Below are 21,828 nucleotides of genomic sequence, written 5' to 3'. Positions count from 1 at the left end.
TGTCCTGAACCTATCCAGCTTAATTCTTTAAATTTACATAAATTACGTACTTTATTTGGTGTATACAAAAAGGACCGTTCATGCTAGTCGGACAATAGGCTTAGCCGTACAAAATTGGAGTAATAAAAGAGAAATGCCCGCAAAAGTTTCGCAATAAAGGCAACGAGCATCGACTGTTAACAAGTAAAGAGTTCTTCAGTATAATATAATGTTGTATATGTAAGTGTGAGCTGCCCTGTGTTACCTATCGAACTGCCCTTTAGATACCCTGAAGGGTTTTCCAATTACAACGCACACGCCTTTTTGAGTTTCATGAACTTTGTAACAAACAAAATTAGACGATCAATCGATTCGACTAGGTATATTTGAAAAGAAACTAAAATAAAAACCTTTTAAATTGATTTTGTAATTAAGACGTTTTTGAATTCGGTTCCATAAGCGTGGTCAAAAGACAACAACTAACCGCTATGATGCGATGTAAAACTATGATTTTAGTTTTTTTTTTACTAATTATATGTCGGAGACGGTCATTAGTTTGGTAATTAAACGCAGCACGATGCCCGAGAGATGGCAGCACGGTTGTGGTATCGTCGGAGCTCGGCTAACTTCGTGCTACGACAGAGCCTAGCCGATGGATGGAGCCTAGACGCCATCACACTTACCAATCAGCCTTCTTGAAGAGCGGTACCTCCGTGCTAAGAACTGTCATACGTTTCGTCTGCTAGGCTCGATCAGCCCCTTGTGATATCTGACGATGGTGTTAATAATTGTGGCGTCTCCGACATTCTATTGGATATGATAATCTTTTTTATTAATTTAAAAGTAGTGAAAATAGACATGATATCACTACATAGTATAAAACAAAGTCGCTTTCTCTGTCCCTATATCTGTCTGTCTCTATGTATGCTTTAAAACTACGCAACGGATTTTGATCCGGTTTTTTTAATAGATAGAGTGATTGAAGAGGAAGGTTTATATGTATAATAACATGCATTAAATAGTGGAGAAATCAATAATAAATTACAGTTTCCGAAGCAAAGCGAGGGCGGATCGCTAGTAATTAATATAATAAGAATTTAAAATAAAAAGAATCTAGTATCATGAGTACACTCAATCGGTCTAATTGAAGGCAATAGACAAATTAAAGCAATGAGCTGGTTCGTTTGAAAGATACTCAGTCGTTTTTCGAATGTTCCACGTAGAAAATAATTATACGGTTTCAGTGATGTACGAGCGCCAGTTAAGCCCGACCCAAAGAGTAATAGCTACGATAAACATTAACAATTAAAGCATTGCCATGCGACGCCCGCCTTTCTTTGCGCCTCCCTTAATAAAGATTTATTTTCTTTCATATGTTTTTTTATGCAAATATTGTTCACATATCTCGACCGTAGAAGCGTATCGTCGGTAATTAGTTTGCTAATATCGCACCAGGTATTACGGGTTGATACCAACGTGTGTATTTTTGGCGCGAGAAAATACCACGTTCCGCTCTGAAATGCTACGACGTTTTTGATCGGTTAATAGACGAAATATAATAAAAGCCTGTATTATATTTTATTTGCAGTTGTTTGGCTTTGTAATACAATACCCATCTTCTCAAGTTATCGCTCAGCTTGAGTTAAAATACCGAAGCAATCAGAAATCAATGGAAAACAGCAGTACGTGATCGTAAACAGAAATTCTGTTAAAGTTCTAGTATGTGTAGTCATCATAGGTACGTTGCAATTTCCTTTCAAACTTCGGCAACCGTCCGGATTCGTGGATAGTTTGGAGTTTAGGTGTAACACTTCAGATAATAAGTTTGCATGATTTCACACGTGAAACATACTTAGGGATCGTGAATTGAAATAATAAATAAATTCGGGCACAATGTTTAAATGTCAACGATCAATAAGACGTTTGTCGTACGTGAAAATTGAAAACTATTTAAAATGTAGGAAATAAGAGGATGGTCACTTCGATAAAGCGGCACGACATGAGAATCCTCTCATCGTGGCCGCCGGAAACTACGTAGCCGACACTGCGGACGAAATGATAAACAGTCGATTTCGCCCAAAACACGTCATTTCGGATCCTCCTGATCCACTAACGGTGCATTTAGTTACCCCAAGCACTGGTCATCGTTCTCGGCAAACCCGTAGCATGCGACGAAGGGCTCAGCGAGTAAATTAACCCACAGACACAGCCCACTGAGTTTCTCGCCGGATCTTCTCAGTGGGTCGCGTTTCCAATCCGTTTGTAGATTCTGCGAAGCACGGCTCTTGCTAGGGTTCGTGTACGCAACATCGTCAGGTTTGAACCCCGTGAGCTCACCTACTAGTTAAGGTTACGCTGCTATGATCGCTCTAGACCATCAGCTTAGGTAGGAAAAAAAGAGCGCGAGATTAAATCTTAAAAGTGGTTTTCATTAAATACGTTCTTGAGATACAATAAAGTGATTCTAGAATGCTCTGGATGTGAAGACGAACGGCCACTAAATCGGCGGTAAAATGGTTAGTTGAAAACATCATAAGGTGAATTTCATCAGAGGAGGCCCACATCTTAAGATGTAAGGTCGACGCCTCGGCCCTATATGTAACGGCTGTTCTATCAAACCGTAACACATTACTGGCTTAAAACCTAAATAGGTAGGATGATATTGATGATTACCCACCAATATTACAATAGAGACGTGTGAAAACCGTTCAATGGTACAGAAATATACTGTTGCTGTTTTGACAATCGTACCATTGCTTTATCTGCTTTTGTAATCATCACGAATAATCGTCAACGGTCGTTGACCCTAAAACATACCAGTAATGCGAATTATCCGAATACAATACGTAAACAATGTTTTACAATGCAAATTTATTCTAGTTCCCGGATTAACCGGCCGTCATCGCACCACTTGCGGTAATTATGTGGACCCAAACTCGCGGATATCCTGATGGTTGTACTATATGTATTGCTTGAAGCATACGTTGTATCGTATGAACGCTGACTAGCTGTCTAATGATAAATAATAATCTGTGGGGCAAAATAAATAACCGCCACGTGTGTGTATTATCCTGGTTTACAAAAAATGGATTTACATAAAATACAAAATACGGAAAGCTAATATTATTTATTGCTTAGATGGGTCGGTTCTAAGGTCTCAATTACAGTTACTACGGCTGCCCCACCCTTCAAACAGAAACGCATTACTGCTTCACGGCAGAAATAGGCAAGGTGGTGGTACCTACCCGCGCGGACACAAGAGGTCCTACCACCAGTAATTACGCAAATTATAATTTTGCGGGTTTCATTTTTATAACACGATGTTATTCCTTCACCGTGGAAGTCAATCGTGAACATTTGTTGAGTACATATTTCTTTAGAAAAATTGGTACCCGCTTGAGATTCGAACACCGGTGCATCGCTCAACACGAATGCACCAGACGTCTCATCCTTTAGGCCACGACGACTTCAAAATTGACGCCTTATCGTTGAATCTATTTCTCTATAATATCAATATCAGCAACTACTGTAATATCCGTAACTGTGAATTATGAAAGCTTGAATTGGTACTTCACACAGCAACAGTACGAACAAATCTTTGGAAAGTGTTCGCTGATACAAATTTGAAGTATATGAAAGTGTTTTATGTACTAATTTAATAATAATTTGTAAAATTTATGTTATATATTTTTTTTTGTAATAGAGCAAGCCCTGGGCTTATCAATTCTTTACAGTGAAGTAGCTGTATTCCGAACCAAGAGGAAACATTATGACAATTTAAAAAAAAGCTTTGCGGGCTCTATTTATTTTTTTCTCACAATATCATGACAATCGTCCTAATTTGAAGGTAGAGTAGTCAATTGTAGAATTCCTTATCAAGTTCCCTTCCTAGTTGGAAGCATTTAAAATGAGGTTCTAGAAGTGTTGATGTCATGAAAGGCATGGGGTTGTCGTTCCTAAAGGATAAGGCATCCAGTGTTCTTAGTATCAAGCGATACGGCTATACCAGTGTTCAAATCCTTCAGACAGATAGACAAAAAAATCTAACGGGAAGCGTAGCTTAATTAATGTTTAGTTAAGATGAAGGAATAACAGTGTACAAAGGGAATAAAATATTAAAAAAATAAAATCTGCACACCCATCTGAATCTAAAAATATCTATCATGATTTACAAGCCCGCATCTGTACACTTATCCGTGGGACTAGCAGTGTCCGCCATATTTGTGCCGCGAAGTGATCATTCGTTCTGATTTAAGGGGTGCAGCAGACTTTATACATTACAACTTCGACCTCATGTTTCAATGTCTATGGGCACTATGTGAACTAGCTCACCTATGAGCACAAAAAAAAAAAGACGAATTGTATTTTCGCCGCCGTCTACGGAGCCCTAAAAGATCTATCCAATCAACTTTCGTTATCATTGAGATCACGTATGTATGTATATGACGGCGTTAACAATATTTCTAATAAACATCACGTGCAACAGGCGTGACTCACACAAGCCGGGTGCGCCGGCCGTGTCGTTCCACTCGTGCAACAGAAGTGACTCATAAGCCAGCTGCGCCGGCTAGTATAAAAAGGCGGTGCGTGCCTTGCGAGAAAATCTCTACCCGATGATATGTAGGCGAAGTAAAATGTCCCTTAGAAATAAGGTGACACTCTACAAAACTTGCATACGCCCCGTCATGACCTATGCAAGTGTAGTGTTCGCTCACGCGGCCCGCACTCACTTAAAGTCATTCCAAATTATTCAATCCCGTTTTTGCAGGATAGCCGTCGGAGCCCCGTGGTTCGTCAGGAACGTCGACCTCCATGACGACCTGGACTTAGAGTCCATCAGTAAGTATCTGCAGTCGGCGTCCATGCGCCACTTCGATAAAGCGGCACGACACGAGAACCCTCTCATCGTGGCCGCCGGTAACTACATTCCCGATCCTGCGGACAGAATGGAAAGCAGTCGACGTCGCCCAAAACACGTCATCTCGGATCCGCCCGATCCACTAACGGTGCTTTTAGGTAATTCAAGCACCGGTCACCGTTCTCGTCGAACCCGTCGCTTGCGACGAAGGGCTCGACGAGTAAATTAACTCTCAGACACAGCCCACTGAGTTTCTCGCCGGATCTTCTCAGTGGGTCGCGTTTCCGATCCGGTGGTAGATTCTGCGAAGCACGACTCTTGCTAGGGTTCGTGTTAGCAACATCGTCAGGTTTGAGCCCCGTGAGCTCACCTACTAAAGTTAGGGTTACGCTGACATAGCCTCTCAAGGCTCTCAGCTTAGGTAGGAAAAAAAAAAAAAAAAAAAAAAAAAAATGCGAGAAAACATTCGTTGGACTGCGCTTGCCTGGTGCACTTACTATATCGTTGTTACGTTGTGTGATTCAGTGACTGTTGTACGTACTGGTTAAAGTTGGACAAGTGTTAAAGTGAATTGTTAAGATAACATATTGTTGATTAAATCAGGAATCAAATAGTGACATCGTTTTACTTGGTGTTCAACAAGATAATATCTACCCTCAAGCTTACATCAGAAGTGGGATCAGGAATCTACTCTCACTGGCGTGACGTGTTTGAACATGTTCGAAGTACAGCAAAAAAAACATGATGCAGATCAGAATACTAGTAGTGGTACGCCACAAGAGCGTGAATGCAGCATACGTAAGTCGTGTAATAACGTCTCTGTTACCTCGATGGAAGATCTGAGCCACGAAGAAATCGTCACATCTTACGTTCTGGCTCATGTTGCCCAGTTTGACTGTCGACTTCATCACATGGCATTTACTAACGGAAATACAACACGTAACAAGCTATTGCAAGAAATTAAGGCAAGTGCAAATCTCAAGTGAAACTTCGATCGCAATAATGGATCTGTCATGACGAGTGGGTAGTTCCGACACGAATCGTTTTTAAGCCAATGACTACTGCTAGAGTTACATGGCACTAGTACAGTAAACCAGGACATGAGACTGTGAATTGTCGCTGAAATTTTAGAATCTACTCGATTCAATACCAATAACACTACACGTTCGATGACTTCGGGCTCCAGCAAGCAAACAAGAAAGCAAGCAAGTTTCCGTGGGAAAGAAAAATTGACACATCTGAAGTCGTCGTGACCTGTAAGATAAGACGTCCGGTGCGTTCGTGTCTGGCGATGCGGCGGTGTTCGGGTTCCGCTGGCGGATGCAGAGGTTTTTCCGGTGAAGTGCGTGCTTGTGCGTGCTTGACAAGTGTTCGCGGTTGGCTTCCTCAGTGTGGGAGTAACATCGTGTAGCCGGAGGTGAGACTTCCGCGGTCGCGGCCCACCCAGTCCGCGAGAACCGGGCAGATCGCCTCGACGGTACGGAGGCCGGCCGACAAGTCCACCAAACGACGAGACCACGCCTCCAGCACGGACTGCCGATATTGGAGCCCCCGCGCTCCGGCTGCACTTGCGCTAGGGCGCGCCGCCTCGTAGGAGACTGTGAGGTATCATTGAATAACTCTGACTGCGATCGCGCGCTGCCGGCGTCGCAGCGCGGCGACGTTCTCGTGGGTAAGGACGTGGCACCAGACGGATGCTCCGTATAGTGCCATCGACCGCACGGGTACCATCACCCTGCCTATTTCTGCTGTGAAGCAGTGGTGTATTTCGGTTTGAAGGGTGGGGCAGCGGTTGTAACAACAACAAAATTATCTAATGATGCAAGACCACTTCGACCTGGTTATTAAATTTGAAATGGAAAGCAAAAAGGGACCAGCTGAAGCCGGTATCCGGCTATGGCAACTTATAAAGAATATTCCCGACGCTAATGTGCCAGAACAAATAGCCACCAGATTTGTTATATCAATACTGTCGCAGTGTGATGAAAGAATCCGTCGGGAATTGAATTCTGTCGTTATTACCACCAAAAATCATCTATTTCGCACATTACGTGGCTTTACCCTCAAAAGAAAAAACGAAGATCCTGATAAAGAACCAAAACGCTCTCGAAGTTTTTTTTTTCCGTGGAATCTGCCATTTCTGCGGAAAACCTGGGCATCGTGCCGAAGGGTGTTGCGACAGATACTGCTCTCAAACTTTTTTCGATATTCCAGCAAAACCTGAACAACCTCCTCATCCGTGGGCGCCCGGCTCTCGCCTGCAAGTCGGCTGTTACGTGTGCGGTGATGCGAGCCATGTAGCTTCTGGGTGTTCCATGCGCTACAAGAAAAAAAAAAAAACGACACTGCTCCAGGTCTCTCGCTGCCGCGCGTCGTGGCTACGATGCTCGGCAGCGACGCGTCCTGGAAGGCGATGCTCGACTTCTGCGAGTCCACCATCTCGCAGAAGGAGGCGGCGGAGCGAGAGAGGGAGAGCTCTTCCCTTTCCGCACCGATCCGTCGCCGTCGAGCCGGGGGCCGGAGGCGGGAATACGCCCGTACGTCCCGGCCCCTGTAGGTGGCGGCCTCCCCCCGGTGAAGGTCAAGGGGCGACCTGAGGGGGTGAGGCCGCGCGGCGCGCTACCAGCACTCTAGCGCGCTGCCGTGGAGTGAATAGAGCGACCGGTCGACGGTGTATCGCGTCCCGACCCGGCAGGCTGGTTCTGGTCCAGCGGGGTATTCCGGGACACCAGCGGCACCGTCTGGGCGGCCCGACGGGCTGCCGTACCGAGACGGCCGACGTTTCAGAGCCTTCGATTCGCCTCGAAGGCTCCGTCGGCTGGGCGTCCTTGGGGTGAGCCGCGCCGTCTGGTTGTAGTGTTGACCGCGGTAGCCCCCCTACCTCATCCGGGTTCTGACCTCGGAGGGGATCGGACGTCGGGTGTAAGAGTGCAGGGGAGTCGTTTAGTGGGTGGGCTCTAAAATCCTTGGGCCCGCGGTCTGCTCACAACACCATGCAGATCGTTGAGTCTCACATACCCCGCGCGCCCCTTTTGCGCGGGGACCTCGTAGGAGGTTCGGCCCTCTACCCGAAAAAAAAAAAAAAAAAAAAAAAGGTGCTGTGGCAGGTCCAACCAGAGACGTCAACGTGTGTTCCAGAGCTTCAGTGTGTTACAGATAAGTGGTTTTGGCTTCCCCTTTATGTTCCATTCAAGGTCAGAATGTAGTCTTAAAAAAAAAAAAAACAAAGCCATAGTAATTTATTCAATGGTAAGCGGTTTCATGAACAAGTCAATCTTTGATCTAAAAGTAACTCGGACCAATCATGGCAAGAGCAGTTAAGGGATATTCAACTCGCCCTTAATAGTACACGTTGTCGAGTAACAGGGTTTACTCCAATAGAATAGATGTTTACCGTTCAGGGTAGTTCACTTGAAATATCTAAGTTTCAACAGAGTGATAATCCCTCTAGATTAGATCTTGATTTAGCACGGTCGAAGGCCTGCGAAAACAATAAAAAAAACAAAAATGGGCACAAACAGAAGCTTGGTTTAGTCGAGGCAAAGCTAAAGTCAAACTCTTTTCCGCTGGGGGTTTTGTTTTCGTAAATTAGACCGAAAATATAAAGGTCCCTTCAACATTACTGCACCCCGAATCCTGATCACGCAGGAGCAAGTCACCGTCGTCGCCCTAGACACGTCCTTACGGATCCACCAGATCCAATAACTCTTGCATTAGATACCTTCAGCTCTAACACTAGGAGCAGACTGAGGAACCCCTGTAACCGTACTCATCGAACTCTACAAAGAGGTCGACGTACAACCTAACCCATGCATCAGCCCACTGAGTTTCTCGCCGGATCTTCTCAGTGGGTCACGATTCCGATCCGGTAGTAGATTCATTCGCGAAGCAATTGCTCTTGAGTTGTAAGGTCTCCTTCGGAGGCACTCGGGCAGTTGTTAGCAAATCCCACCCCTCTTGGCTGAGCCTTTGCTCGCCCACCCGTCCTGGTGAAGCTGGAAAGGCCTCCAGGCCACCAGTAATCTTTCAATCATTAAAAAAAAAAAAAAAAAAACATTACTGCAGTTTTGGAAAACGATAGGTATAAGTTCGCGAAGTACCTCGAGGCCCGTCAGGCCTACTAGAAATTTCTGAAAATTATAGTGACGATGACGTGACGGCGTACACAGATGGGTTAAGTAATCTTGTTCATGAAACTGATCTTAATGATGACGACTCTATCACTGACAAGAGAAGCGACATTTTTATCCGCAAATAGCGATACTATGTCTGTGGGTAGTGATACAATGTCTGTTAGGTCAGGCACCTCGGGTGCAAGTGTTGGAAATGTAGAAAACGATGGTCGGTCTCGCACTATTTCTGAAGAAAGTCCGTATAAATGTTCTAGTTTAAGAAATGTTTCAACAAATGCTACCGTACACGCAGACTCAAACAAAAAAAAAGAAAAAAAAATGAAAAAAAAAAGAAAGAATTGTAAGTCATTGAAGGGTGTATCCGGTCCAATGACTTGGCTAAAGGGATGTTAATCCGGACTAGCAAAAAAAAAAAAAAAAGAGAGAAAAAAAATGTAGGTCGTTGAAGGGTGTATCCGGTCCAACGACTTGGCTAAAGGGATGTTGATCCGGACTAGTAAAGAAAAAAAAAAAAGAAAAAAAAAAGAAAAAAAAAAGTGTGAAGTCATTGAAGGGTCTGTCCGGTCCAATGGCTTGGCTATAGGGATTTTCATCCGGACTAGCCACAACAATTAGCTACAGGGATTGCGATCCGGTCTAGCATTATCCGGTCCAGTTCGAAAAACTGAAGGGATAACAATTCCGATTTAAGTTAAAAGGGACATACTTACATACCTGAAGAGTTTTAAATGAACTGGCCCAGGTATGTAAGCAGTCAGTATTTATAGCCAGTATAGGATTTTCTGAAGAATTATGCGAACCGAACCGTATTAGATTGTTAATATCATAGACCACGTTTTAAGTTGCATCCGTTAATGTCAGGATGAACGAATACGCTTATTGTCTACAGAACAACCATAAAAAGGCGCACGAGGACGAGCGCATGTCAGTATGGCCGTGACGGCGTTAACAATATTTCTAATAAACATCACGTGCAACAGGCGTGACTCACACAAGCCGGGTGCGCCGGCCGTGTCGTTCCACTCGTGCAACAGAAGTGACTCATAAGCCAGCTGCGCCGGCTAGTATAAAAAGGCGGTGCGTGCCTTGCGAGAAAACATTCGTTGGACTGCGCTTGCCTGGTGCACTTACTATATCGTTGTTACGTTGTGTGATTCAGTGACTGTTGTACGTACTGGTTAAAGTTGGACAAGTGTTAAAGTGAATTGTTAAGATAACATATTGTTGATTAAATCAGGAATCAAATAGTGACATCGTTTTACTTGGTGTTCAACAAGATAATATCTACCCTCAAGCTTACATATATGTCAACGTATCTACGTATAAGCAAGTTGCTTTGTTTATCGGACACCGAACAACAGGTGCAACTTTTAATTAAATTTCAAAACTTCTCATAACCGTTTACATAGAGTTACTAAATAAAAAAAATATATTCGTACAGAAATTTTCAATGAAATGGGATTTTACGTGTCATTTCAAATTGTTGATATTTTGTTTGTTATTTCGTAATGTTTTGTTACGGAAATGGTGTGTTGTAATTGATATTTTATGTAAGTCAATGGGATTCTTTTGGGTTTTGAATGTCTCGTTCCAAATTATGTGTGTTTTGTATTTCAAATCGCGAGGAAAAATAAACGCTTTTGTTTTTCTCTATTCATGAATTTTTGTTATCTTAATCTTCGAGATTTTTATTAAATTGTATAATAATATGCTAACTCCATGTTTTGAAATAAATGTTTCATGTCATTAGATCGCAAGATATGAATTCCTTAATTTTCATTAACTTTAACATAAGAGATAAAATTATTAAAAAAATCGTCAGCTCTCGCGTACAAACTCCTTCCCTTCCTCCATTAATATCGTGTGGTCTAAAATTAATTTTTGCGAAGTTCCCCAACCGCACGTACATCGCAATCATTTTGCATACAGTTTTGGTCTAAAACATTTTCATTTCAGCATTTTATTGAGCTTGTTGTAACTGATTTACGTTCCGTCCGTTCCGGTCGTTTCTAACCTTTCCGAGAGCCGCATCATAAACGGTTTAGTGCCAGTTATGGAGCACAAATTACAAAGAATGGTAGTACAGGCTCTCCCTCATTGTCTGTTCTTTATGATGAGTTCGACTGTATAAAGGAACACAACGATATGCTTCGTAATTCGAAAGCATTTCTTTGACCTATAAAAGTTGGTGCGAGCCGAAATTGTTTTTTCACTACACACACAAGTACAATGGACAGAAAATGTATTTCGTGATGTAAGTAACTTTCCTGTCTTTTGTTGAGCGAAGGGTAAAGGCCGTTCTTTCTGATTTTCGCGAAGTTTTGTGAACGGCCTCTAAGAGGGAGATCACAATGGAGCTGTATCTAAAAGTCACTGTCACTATTTTACTTCATATATTTAAGAAATTGGACGAGAAAAAGATTGGGCAAGGTCTTTTTGATTTATAAAGGATTTCTCAAGAAGAATTCTGTTTGAAGCCTTGAAAACTGGCGATCTAAGATAAAACTTTCCTTTGATAAATTTACGATCGGATACCATTGGTTAATGGCAAGAACTAGGACTCATATTTTAAGCAAAATTGAATTCCGAAAATGCTATTTGAAATCCAGCTGTTTACCGTCTAGAGTACCGAACTTCATGATGGTCATGGGTTTGAAGTCAGTTCACAGTTTGCAGTCAGTGTACAGTTTCTTTACTGATACAGGAAGAATCACGAAAGTGTTGGAAGGTGGTTATGTGGATTTCTGATGAGAATAATCAAAATAAAGCGATCCAAACTAATTCCAAAAAAAATCCAAAAAAAAAAACAAAAGACTACTAGCTTTTGCATTGTCACAGCTATTCCTCCTCCTTGCGTCGATAATCCTCAGTGCTGAGGGTCGTGGCCTCCTCTAATAACTTTCTCCTGCATCATCTTGCGCGATTCCTGCCTGTCCTCGGCTGTGTGGATAGCAACGTGGACTGAGGTATTGAGAGCGTATTTGGTCCGACCAGGGCATTGGATTTCTGCCTCTGTGCCTTCTTCCGCATACCTTGCCTGTCACCAGCAGCTTTTCCAGATTGTCACCTCTCTTTCTGGCGATATGTCCAAAGAACTCGAAACTCCTCCGCGCGCATGTAGTGCTGAGGCGCATTGGAATCTTGAGCTCGGTAAGAAACAGTATTATTAGTAAACAGTACGGTCACAGCTATTCGTTATTTAAAATCATGTGACGCGCATGATCCACAATCTCGTGTGACGCGGCGAACACCGAAATACAAATTCTTAAGATTTCGGTAATTTAAGTTTTATTTTGAACCAAATGAATATTTGTAAACTGTTAGACCCAAAATATTGTTATCCATTGTGTGTGTATCGTAAAAGTAAGTTAGTAGTGGTTAGCGCGATGTGCGTAACCATGAAAATTGTAATGCATTCGAAAATTTGGTAGATTTATAATTTTTTTTTTTTTTTTTATTGCTTAGATGGGTGGACGATCTCACAGCCCACCTGATGTTAAGTGGTTACTGGAGCCCATAGACATCTACAACGTAGACGCGCCACCCACCTTGAGATACAAGTTCTAAAGTCTCAGTATAGTTACAACGGCTACCCCACCCTTCAAACCGAAACGCATTACTGCTTCACGGCAGAAATAAGCAGGGCGGTGGTACCTATCCGCGCGGACTCACAAGAGGTCCTACCACCAGTAATTACGCAAATTATAATTTTGCGGGTTTGATTTTTATTACACGATGTTATTCCTTCACCGTGGAAGTCAATCGTGAACATTTGTTGAGTACATATTTCATTAGAAAAATTGGTACCCGCCTGCGGGATTCGAACACCGGTGCATCGCTTCAACACGAATGCACCGGACGTCTTATCCTTTAGGCCACGACGACTTAAAATAAATACGTATTTATACGTATAAATACGTATTTAAATAATAAATACGTATTTATTATTGATAATCTGGAATGCTATTTGCTCGCAGGCGCAGGTATCAGGTACCATATGTCTGCGGTGAAGTAGGTAAGCTTGCTGGTTTGAGAAGAGTACAGTTGTATTACGCAATTAAGTGCAATATTATATATGTGGGTGGGTTTGGGATGTTGGGGTCGGTAATCAATTAATATAACTGGCCCGTGAGCTCGTATGACCACATCTTTCGTCCAGATACCACCCGACCGTAAGATGTTTCAAGTTGTTATGCTTGGGGGCTCTGGTCTTGTTACAACTCTGCCGCTGGAGAGATGAGTTCTCTCCACTTAGACTACTCGAAATATTGTAGGTAGCAGTAGTCTGAAGTCCTGTCTTCCTGTTAATAGCCAGACAAATTATTATCAAGCCTTTATTGCTTGTGCTTATATTTCGACAATAGAAGCATAAGATGCATTCGATCAGTAGAATATTGTTCCACCGGTAAGAGTAACGCCATCTAGTCGAACGACTATCGAAGGATCTAGTAGCATCTAGAACGCTCGAGAAGGACAACGCCATCTATTGTCAGATAGCGGAAACACAATACTCGATTTGTGTGGAATATTCTCGATAATTGTAGGGAAGTGGTATGGGCTATAAAAGCGTTTCAAAGATAGCACGCAGTTAGTTAGTAATCGGAACTATTCGAAGCGAAAAAGCGAAAGGATCACCTGAAGCAAAGCGGAAGAAGCGAATTGAGAAATTTAAAATCTTTGTGAAGTATTTTAACTGTTCTAAGTGCTAATACAGTGTTAACTTGTAATTCGGTAGAATTTTTATTTATCCCGAACTCCAGCGCGTAACAATATAAATACAACTTATATTTCATTCTGTTCTTTTTTTTCTTAGGGTGGTTCCAAATCTGTATGTTTTTAGATAGTTTAATTGAAGAAAAACTCATCTTGAGAATGGTCTTACTATATCAAAAATACATTAGAACCAATTAAATTTGGAATGTTGGAATTTGAACTCTAAAATCACTAAAATCGCAGAAACTTAACTTAAATCACTGGATTTTCAACCTTATGTATTATATGCGCAAAATTTATATCGATTATAAATTCGGTGAAGGTCAACGTAACGTAATCATTGAAAGTTGTTCATACTAAGACATTTCAGGATTTTTGTAATGATTGAAATTTAGAAAACTTTAGAAGCCAGACACTTAGATGAAACGATCCGTTACTCGAACGCGTTAGTAAAAATTGCCTTGGAATTAAGGTTCTTCCGTAGCGTTGGTCATTAGGGTCGGAATAGGGTTGTATCCTGGTCGTAATAAGTCATGTCTGCCGCAGACCCGCCCTTCGCCCCCTCACCCGGACGGACCCGCACCATTTCGTTCAGCCCTGAAGATTATCGCGCACTAAGTATGATCAATAGTCAATTTAACGGGCAACTGGACAAAACTGATCAAATTAATCAGAGAGCAGACGAGAGTTTTTGCCAATTGCTAGTAATTAGCAACAGGGTAATCAAGTCCTTCTCGGGAGACGAACGAACCTAACTTTTTTGTTAGATTTGTACTGAACTGTGAGGCTGAATTCATAGTGTACGCGAAAATAGCATTTTTCATCTGATATTAATACTTATTTATTTGTTTATATTTTAATACAAAACCAAATAAATTATCATGATTAAAAGTGAGTACTGATTTAAATTTATTTACGAAAACACTGGTGGTAGGACCTCTTCTGAGTCTGCACGGGTCTCACCTACCAAAACGCGCGAAATTTGAATAGCTCCTTAGGTTATCAAAGATTACGTTAATAAAAATTTAAAATCTACTTTGACTCCGCTATAAAAACATAATACCCTAAATTATCATTATCATGGTTTACGTACATTTTAAAATTTCGACATATTTGTTATAATTCCAAGGGATACTAGATAACAAAGACTGTATTTACAGTTATAGATATAAGATTGTATTTACCGAAAAGAGTACTCACAAAAAAAATTTGGACATCAAAATTATAACTGGGATCCTAAAACATTGTAAAGAAGGAGCACATCCCACATCGCGCAACGCCCGCATTCCCAAAACGAATCAGTGAAGTTCAGTCAAGTTGTTAGCAAGCAAACAACAATTAGGAACAATAGTAACATATTTGCGGGAACGAAGCAACGTGTTTACTAGCGCTAAATGTGTGCACGGGGTAGTTTTTGCGAGAGCTTAGTTGTTGCAGCGGTGACGGGCTGCGACCACTCCGACCGCAGGAGAGCCCCGGAGTGTGGCAATTAAAACTTGCGAATGTCAAGAGGCGTTGTCGACGAGACTCGGCCTTTATTATTATTATTTTTCGCTTTTTTCGTACACGAAATAAGCCGGTACATGCCGAGAGTCTTGAGACTTTGCGGGTCAACGTGGAAAAAGTTTTTTGGTTTCGTTTTACGTTGTTCGTAGGTTTTTAAGGTCCCTTTTTTTGTTGTAAAGTTATGTCGTTTGAATTTATTAATATATACAGGAAAATAATCTTAATTTTAAAATATATGGTCAATACATTTCATCGATTCACTGTATTTGATTGTTACGATTTAGCTTATTATTGAACTTAAGACTTTTTTGACTAAAATTTATAGAAATGTAGTCAAAATGTTTTATTCGTATCAATATTATAAATACATACATAACGGATTTAAGCTGATTCCATGGTGTTTCTAAAATGATGACGTCAGCGTTGCTGAAGCCATTCTCTACATCTTTATCATTGCGTTCCGTAGTGACAGTAATTAAGACTCACTTTTCCAATTAATTCCATTTATTACATTTCAAGTGTACGACGATAACAGCAGAGAGCTCCGCCTTAGTCGGCTGCTCGAGTCAGAATACTTTGTGCGACCATAGTCACTCGTATTTAGAGTACATAGAAAGTGGGGGTAGCTTAGCCATTAATTCTCTTGAATACCGTCTTAAACAGTTGTTGGCATACGTAAGATTATAGAAACAGTTAACTATTTTTATTTAACTAAATAGTGACGTAGCACCGGCATATAATATGATAGGAATTCTAATTATTTGCTACGTTCTCACATCCAAACTGCACAACCTACTCTGGCGAGATTTAGTACGGAAATAGTTTGAATGATAAGAAATAATTTATTATACTTTTCTGCTGACGACGGGTCTCACACGACATAAAGTGTAATCCACACGGATACGGAAAGCTAATTATAAAATATAATAAACTAGGTGCTAGGGTTTCCCTAATCCTTCAACCAAATTTCCTTCAATCCCGAATTCATGAATGCATCACGGTAGAAACAGGCAGGATCGTTGTTCATATCTATGCGAGCCCCTCATAATTGGTCCTGCTAACAGTAATTATGCAAATTTATAATCCTTGCGGGCTTACTTTTTAGTGTACAATTATTCATTTATTATTGTGTAAGTACGTATTTTCATAAGTAAATTGGTACTTCTCAGCGAGAATAGAGGATCCAAATAGTCACATTTCTCGAGCATATTCTCATCTTTTAAAGCGCAAGGCTATTTAATACAACTTCGTTTAGTTCTTATTTTGAATAGTACTTGCTATAACTAAATTATGAAGAAATATTTATTTAGTTATTTAGCTGTAAAGAAATGAAAGTGTAATCTATACTAATATATAAATCTATAGTGGTTTTCACGGATGTTCCATTATAACTACTGAACCATGCATCCGATTGAGTTGAAACTTAGTATCCATGTAGAAAATATGTGTACTTAATGGATGGGCTAATATTTATATGAGTGTTGGACTCCCTAATAACAATCACAATAAATAATAATGTTAATTTTAAATGCCCAGCGAAGCGGGCGAGTACGGCTAGTCTATACTAATATTATAAAGAGGAAAGATTTGTTTGTTTGTTTGTTTCGAATAGGCTCCGAAAGTACTGGTCCGATTTGAAAAATTCTTTTTCCATTAGAAGCCGACATTGTCCCTGATGAACATAGGCTACTTTTTTTTTTTTTTTTTTTGTTTCATGTGTCTTTTAATGTTTCCGAAGCGAAGCGAGGGCGAGTCGCTAGTTTCTAATAAAATCCAAATATACGTAATTAACAAAGCATTAAGAGTACTACACAAATCGTGTAGCTCTTTTATTTTCGTCTATAAAGCGAAGACACGAGTTCGTATACTCATTCATGAATTTAAATCACCAATCCGAATATATTTACGGTGCAGAATATACGTACTCCGTTATTCTGAGATCACAATAAAGTATCGGGAGCACAAAGGCGCAGTAAGTTTTGCTTATCTCCATTCGTGGCCCGTTAGCCACAACCGCGCAATTGATTCTAGTATTCAAACATTCGCAACGACGTAAATCTGTAGAAAATTGTCTTATAGAGAATATTATCATATTTTTCATTGTCAATTACAGGTGCAGCGTTAGAAATTGAAGAAGAATTTACGCAATTTAATTTTTTCCAATAGCCGATGGCTTTATACAATCGAAAGATAATAAAAATTACTGATTTCAAGGCCTATTGTGGACCCACACGTGTAGGTACTGCTGTTTTGCCTATTCCTGTCGCGAAGCAGTTATCCGTACCAATCATAATTCAAGTAGGTAATCACTCTATATGAGTGGCGCAGCAAGCTTGTCTCAATCAGTTTAAGTGTCAGTCATCGTTTAAGACCTAGTCGCGATTATGTGTAGCAGCTTGAAAATTACGATGACCGATATTCCAAAGCAGTGATGATTCCGACCTTAAAGCCCAATCCAGGCATTCACGTTGTTTGGATGTGAGACCTGGAGAAGGACCAAGACACTCACGAACCAATTGCAGGTGTTTGTTAAGAAGTGCTTGAAGTCGATACGCCGCATATTTTGGACAGCCATTATATTAAATAAAGACCTCTGGACTAAATGTGACCAAACTCCCATGGCGCAAGATATTGCCTATCGGAAATGGTTTTGGATACACTCTACGGCACAGCGGAGTCAACGCAGCATCAATCGCGTCTGAGTGGCAACCGCTTGGCAGGAGAAGACCTAGTCGCCCTGTACATACTTGGCGACGCACCGTGGAGATCGAAATGAAGACTGCCGGCGTGACCTGGAGTGATATCAAGGAGCAAGCACAAGACAGGGTCAAGTGGAGGCAACTTGTGAGGGCCTTATGTACCAGCGGGGTACCCTAGGAATAACAAGGTAAATCCTTAATATTAGTTGAGCTGCTGATCTGCCGAAGAGAACCAAAAAACGCCAATTCGTCAGGAGTTTTATCAGAAGGTTTTATTTGAAGGGTGAGGCAGCCGCTGTAACTATACTTGAGACCTTAGAACTTATATCTCAAGGTGGGTGGCGCATTTACGTCGTAGATGTCTATGGTCTCCAGTAACCACTTAACACCAGGTGGGCTGTGAGCTCGTCCACCCATGGAAGCAAAAAAAAAAAAATAGAACCAGAAGTCCAAGCTAAATGAGCCGGTTGTTAATATTGTAATATCTTAAACAAACGAACTCATCGGTAATACGGGTCGCGGCATCGTTTAGTTCAGGTACGCAGAACGCGTCGTAAGTGCCTTGGAAACGGCCGAGCCCACGAAAAATGACACGGAGGCGAAGGGAAGCGAAACCCGTAAGCCTTTTATGAAATCGTTAATGACTCCGCTGATGGCCTCAACGAGTTTTTTTCCGAGTTTCACGTTTCTATAACGAAATTTTTATGTTCGGTAAACGTTAGTATCGCGTCGGGAATTCGTTCGTCTCTTTCATTGGACGTAATGCTGTAACAATTATAGTCGTAGAAAATAAAACGTACTTACGCGGTTACTTATCGTTTGATAATTATATTATGCCTCGATATACTTGTGTTACGTTAATTTATTTTCAGTTTTATGTTAACTAATAAAATATCCTTTGAATTTTTTATCGAGTTACGACGCCTTTATAATTACGAACAGTATTTCATAACGGTAATAAAAAGTAATTGCTAAGTATTTTTTGCAATCGTATAAATTATATATAGTTAAACCACGCGCATTACTTTTTAATTGAATACGTTACGTAGGTCGGTAGAAGGTATTTAACAAATTCTATTATTAAGTGGGGGCTGTGTTTAAATCTGAAACGCTGTTATTTAAGCCGTCCTCGGCTAAACCTACAAGGGTACACTTATCGCACGTTACAATAACGTGTAATATTTCATTTTGCAGCTTTATAACTATTCTACGTAATGCGAGCCCGAAAAAGCTAACCTTTCGAGAGTGCCCGAGGGGTAGGAAACCCTGCCCCCGACCAGACGAGAGGGTCATTAGGCAAAAAATAAACGATTACATTTGAGAAATGGAAAAAAATCGCTTATTTTATTCACGTTCAAGGCAATACTCGTACGAACATTTAATTTCTCAAATATGAAGTTAAAGATTTCGTAGAATTCAATGTTTGAGCATACGGCCGATTATTTCGAACACAGTCTTATTTTCATGTGTGTAATTTGTTTAGTGTAAGCTCGAAATTACTTAAATACACATATTGCTCGTGATTATCACTACATAGTATAAAACAAAGTCGCTTTCTCTGTCCCTATATCTGTCTGTCCCTATGTATGCTTAAATCTTTAAAACTACGCAACGGATTTTGATGCGGTTTTTTTAATAGATAGAGTAATTGAAGAGGAAGGTTTATATGCATAATAATATCCATTAAATAGTCGAGAAATTAATAATAAATTACAGTTTCCGAAGCGAAGCCAGGGCGGGTCGCTAGTACAATAATAAAACGTAGGTAGATTTCTCGATATATGTATATATAATTATAATATGGGAAGTAGTTGCTTGATATTTTTGGGTATGATTTGTTAAAATGGCTGTCGTCGGGTCGTTTAGAACGAAACTTATTTTTCGCTGTAAAAACAGACTATATAGTGATTCAATTTTTTGGTACTTGTATCGACGAAATTCCGTAGGCATGTACAATTTTTTTTTAAAGAATTATGTACTTAACGCGGATTCGCGACACCCTTCCATGATGGATGAAATTTGCGGATTTACTTGTGGTAGAGCAGATTCGGGAAACGGTCTTCAAAATTCGATCCAATATACTGCCTATTTCTAATGTAAAGCGTTCATGCGTTCCGATTTTAAGGTTAATCCAGCCTTAATACAATAAATACAATTGAAACTTCGAAATCTAAATCTATAGACGGGTTGTAGCATTATGATATGTATTTCGTTTGAGATTGTCTAATAATTTAGAAACCTGAACTAAGAAAAACATAAATCACAGATAGATCTAGTAGGCGTATATTGTAATACGCGGTTGTTCAGATTTTGTTTATTTATTGCTTAGTTGGGTGGTCGAGGTTACGGCCTAATTGATGTTAAGTGGTTACCGGAGTCCATAGAAATCTAATACGTAGATGCCGTCACCTACCTTGAGATATCAGTTCTAAGGTCTCAGTTTTTACAGCACAACGGCTGCCCCACCCTTCAAATCGAAACGCATTACTGCTTCACGGCAGAAATATGCATGGTGATGGTACCTACCCGTGCGTGCTCACAAGACGCCCTACTACCAGTAAGTTAGTTAGTTAGTTAAAAAAAATAAGTTTTAGATTAGTTGATTGAAGAGTTCGATTTCATATCCGTGTCTTCTGTGCAAATGTTTGATCGATTTCTCAGATCCTCTGACCTTTAATATGTATTTAGTATTACTTATTTTAGTTAGCTTGCTATTTTAATGTTATAGTCAGTAGAACATCAATTAAAAAACTAACTAAGAATTAGAACAGTCATTTCAAAGTTGACACCAAAAATGTTTTTTAAATAAATTTTCATGAGACAAATATATAATTTGAATTTAAACAAGATAACTTGTATTCCAGGTTTCGTCTTCGGTTGTATAACAAGTTGAGTACATAAGATATTTGACGTGTCTCATGAAAAACGTACTAAGTTTCAATTGTTATTGTTTTAGTTCTTGGCATTGCATAAGGTTATTCACGATCAGATATGGTGCTTTTCCGCTCTTGCTGCCTTTTGTTTCAATTTATAGAATTGTCATTGCCAAATATTTTAGCGGGAGTAAACACATGCATTACTTGTTACAGATGGGCCGGTAGCTGAACGCGACTTGACCTAATTAGTTCCACCGGTGAAACATACTTCAGACGTTTTCAATTCAGTAATAAATGGACAGGTATTGAGGAGTCTTTAAATATTTAGAAGAAGCGTGGTAATAAATTAAAAACATGAATAAGTCGTGCAAATGTTGGACAAATTGCTTCATTAACCTTTATGTATCAATAATATCTTCGCCTTTCGTAAGGTATGGGATCAGAAATTAGTATTCAAATTAAAACTTTTTCCCTAAATTGATTGACAAACTACAAATAAAAAAAAAATCTAAGATTAAATCGAATCACATCTGAAGAGTTTTCAAAATATAACTATTTTAATTCAGAAACATTTTTTCTCATCGCACTTTTGTAATAATATTTGACAGTTAAGGGTTGTTGTCATTTTTTTATTGCTATAACTTTGATTACCGCACGACAGGATCCGGGTTCAATTTCCGTCTGTCGGATTCAGTATTGTTTTAAATTTATTTTGGTATTTGGGGTCCGCGTAAACTTGTCTAATATGTGTATATTATCAGCACCCACAGCTGAGGCTATTACTGATGGCAAAACATATTGTAGGTTCACTTTGTTAGAAATTGCAACTTAGCTAATTCTGCTGCGAAGCATGCTGCAGACATGGGTTCCAGTTTTAAGGATTATGATGGCCGTTGGGACTGTAAAATTTGGTTTTTTTATTGCTTATACGGGTGGACGAGCTCACAGCCCACCTGGTGCTAAGTGGTTACTGAAGCCCATAGATATCTACAACGTAAATGCGCCACCCACCTTGAGATATAAGTTCTAAGGTCTTAATTATAGTTAGTATAGTAAGTATCGTA

General features: G+C 40.3%; 1 long non-coding RNA gene across 1 annotated transcript; it reads left to right on the top strand.

The window, feature by feature from the left end:
* Positions 1-5,477: 5,477 nt before the first annotated feature.
* Positions 5,478-8,065, top strand: LOC149502231 (uncharacterized). Its single transcript, XR_016323670.1, has 2 exons — positions 5,478-6,442; positions 7,933-8,065. It is a non-coding gene; the product is annotated as an uncharacterized LOC149502231 (long non-coding RNA).
* Positions 8,066-21,828: the final 13,763 nt, after the last annotated feature.

This window comes from Bombyx mandarina, chromosome 10 (genome assembly GCF_030267445.1).
Source record: "Bombyx mandarina strain Sakado chromosome 10, ASM3026744v2".
NCBI classification, from domain to species: domain Eukaryota; kingdom Metazoa; phylum Arthropoda; class Insecta; order Lepidoptera; family Bombycidae; genus Bombyx; species Bombyx mandarina.
This window is presented reverse-complemented; position numbering and strand designations above follow the sequence as displayed.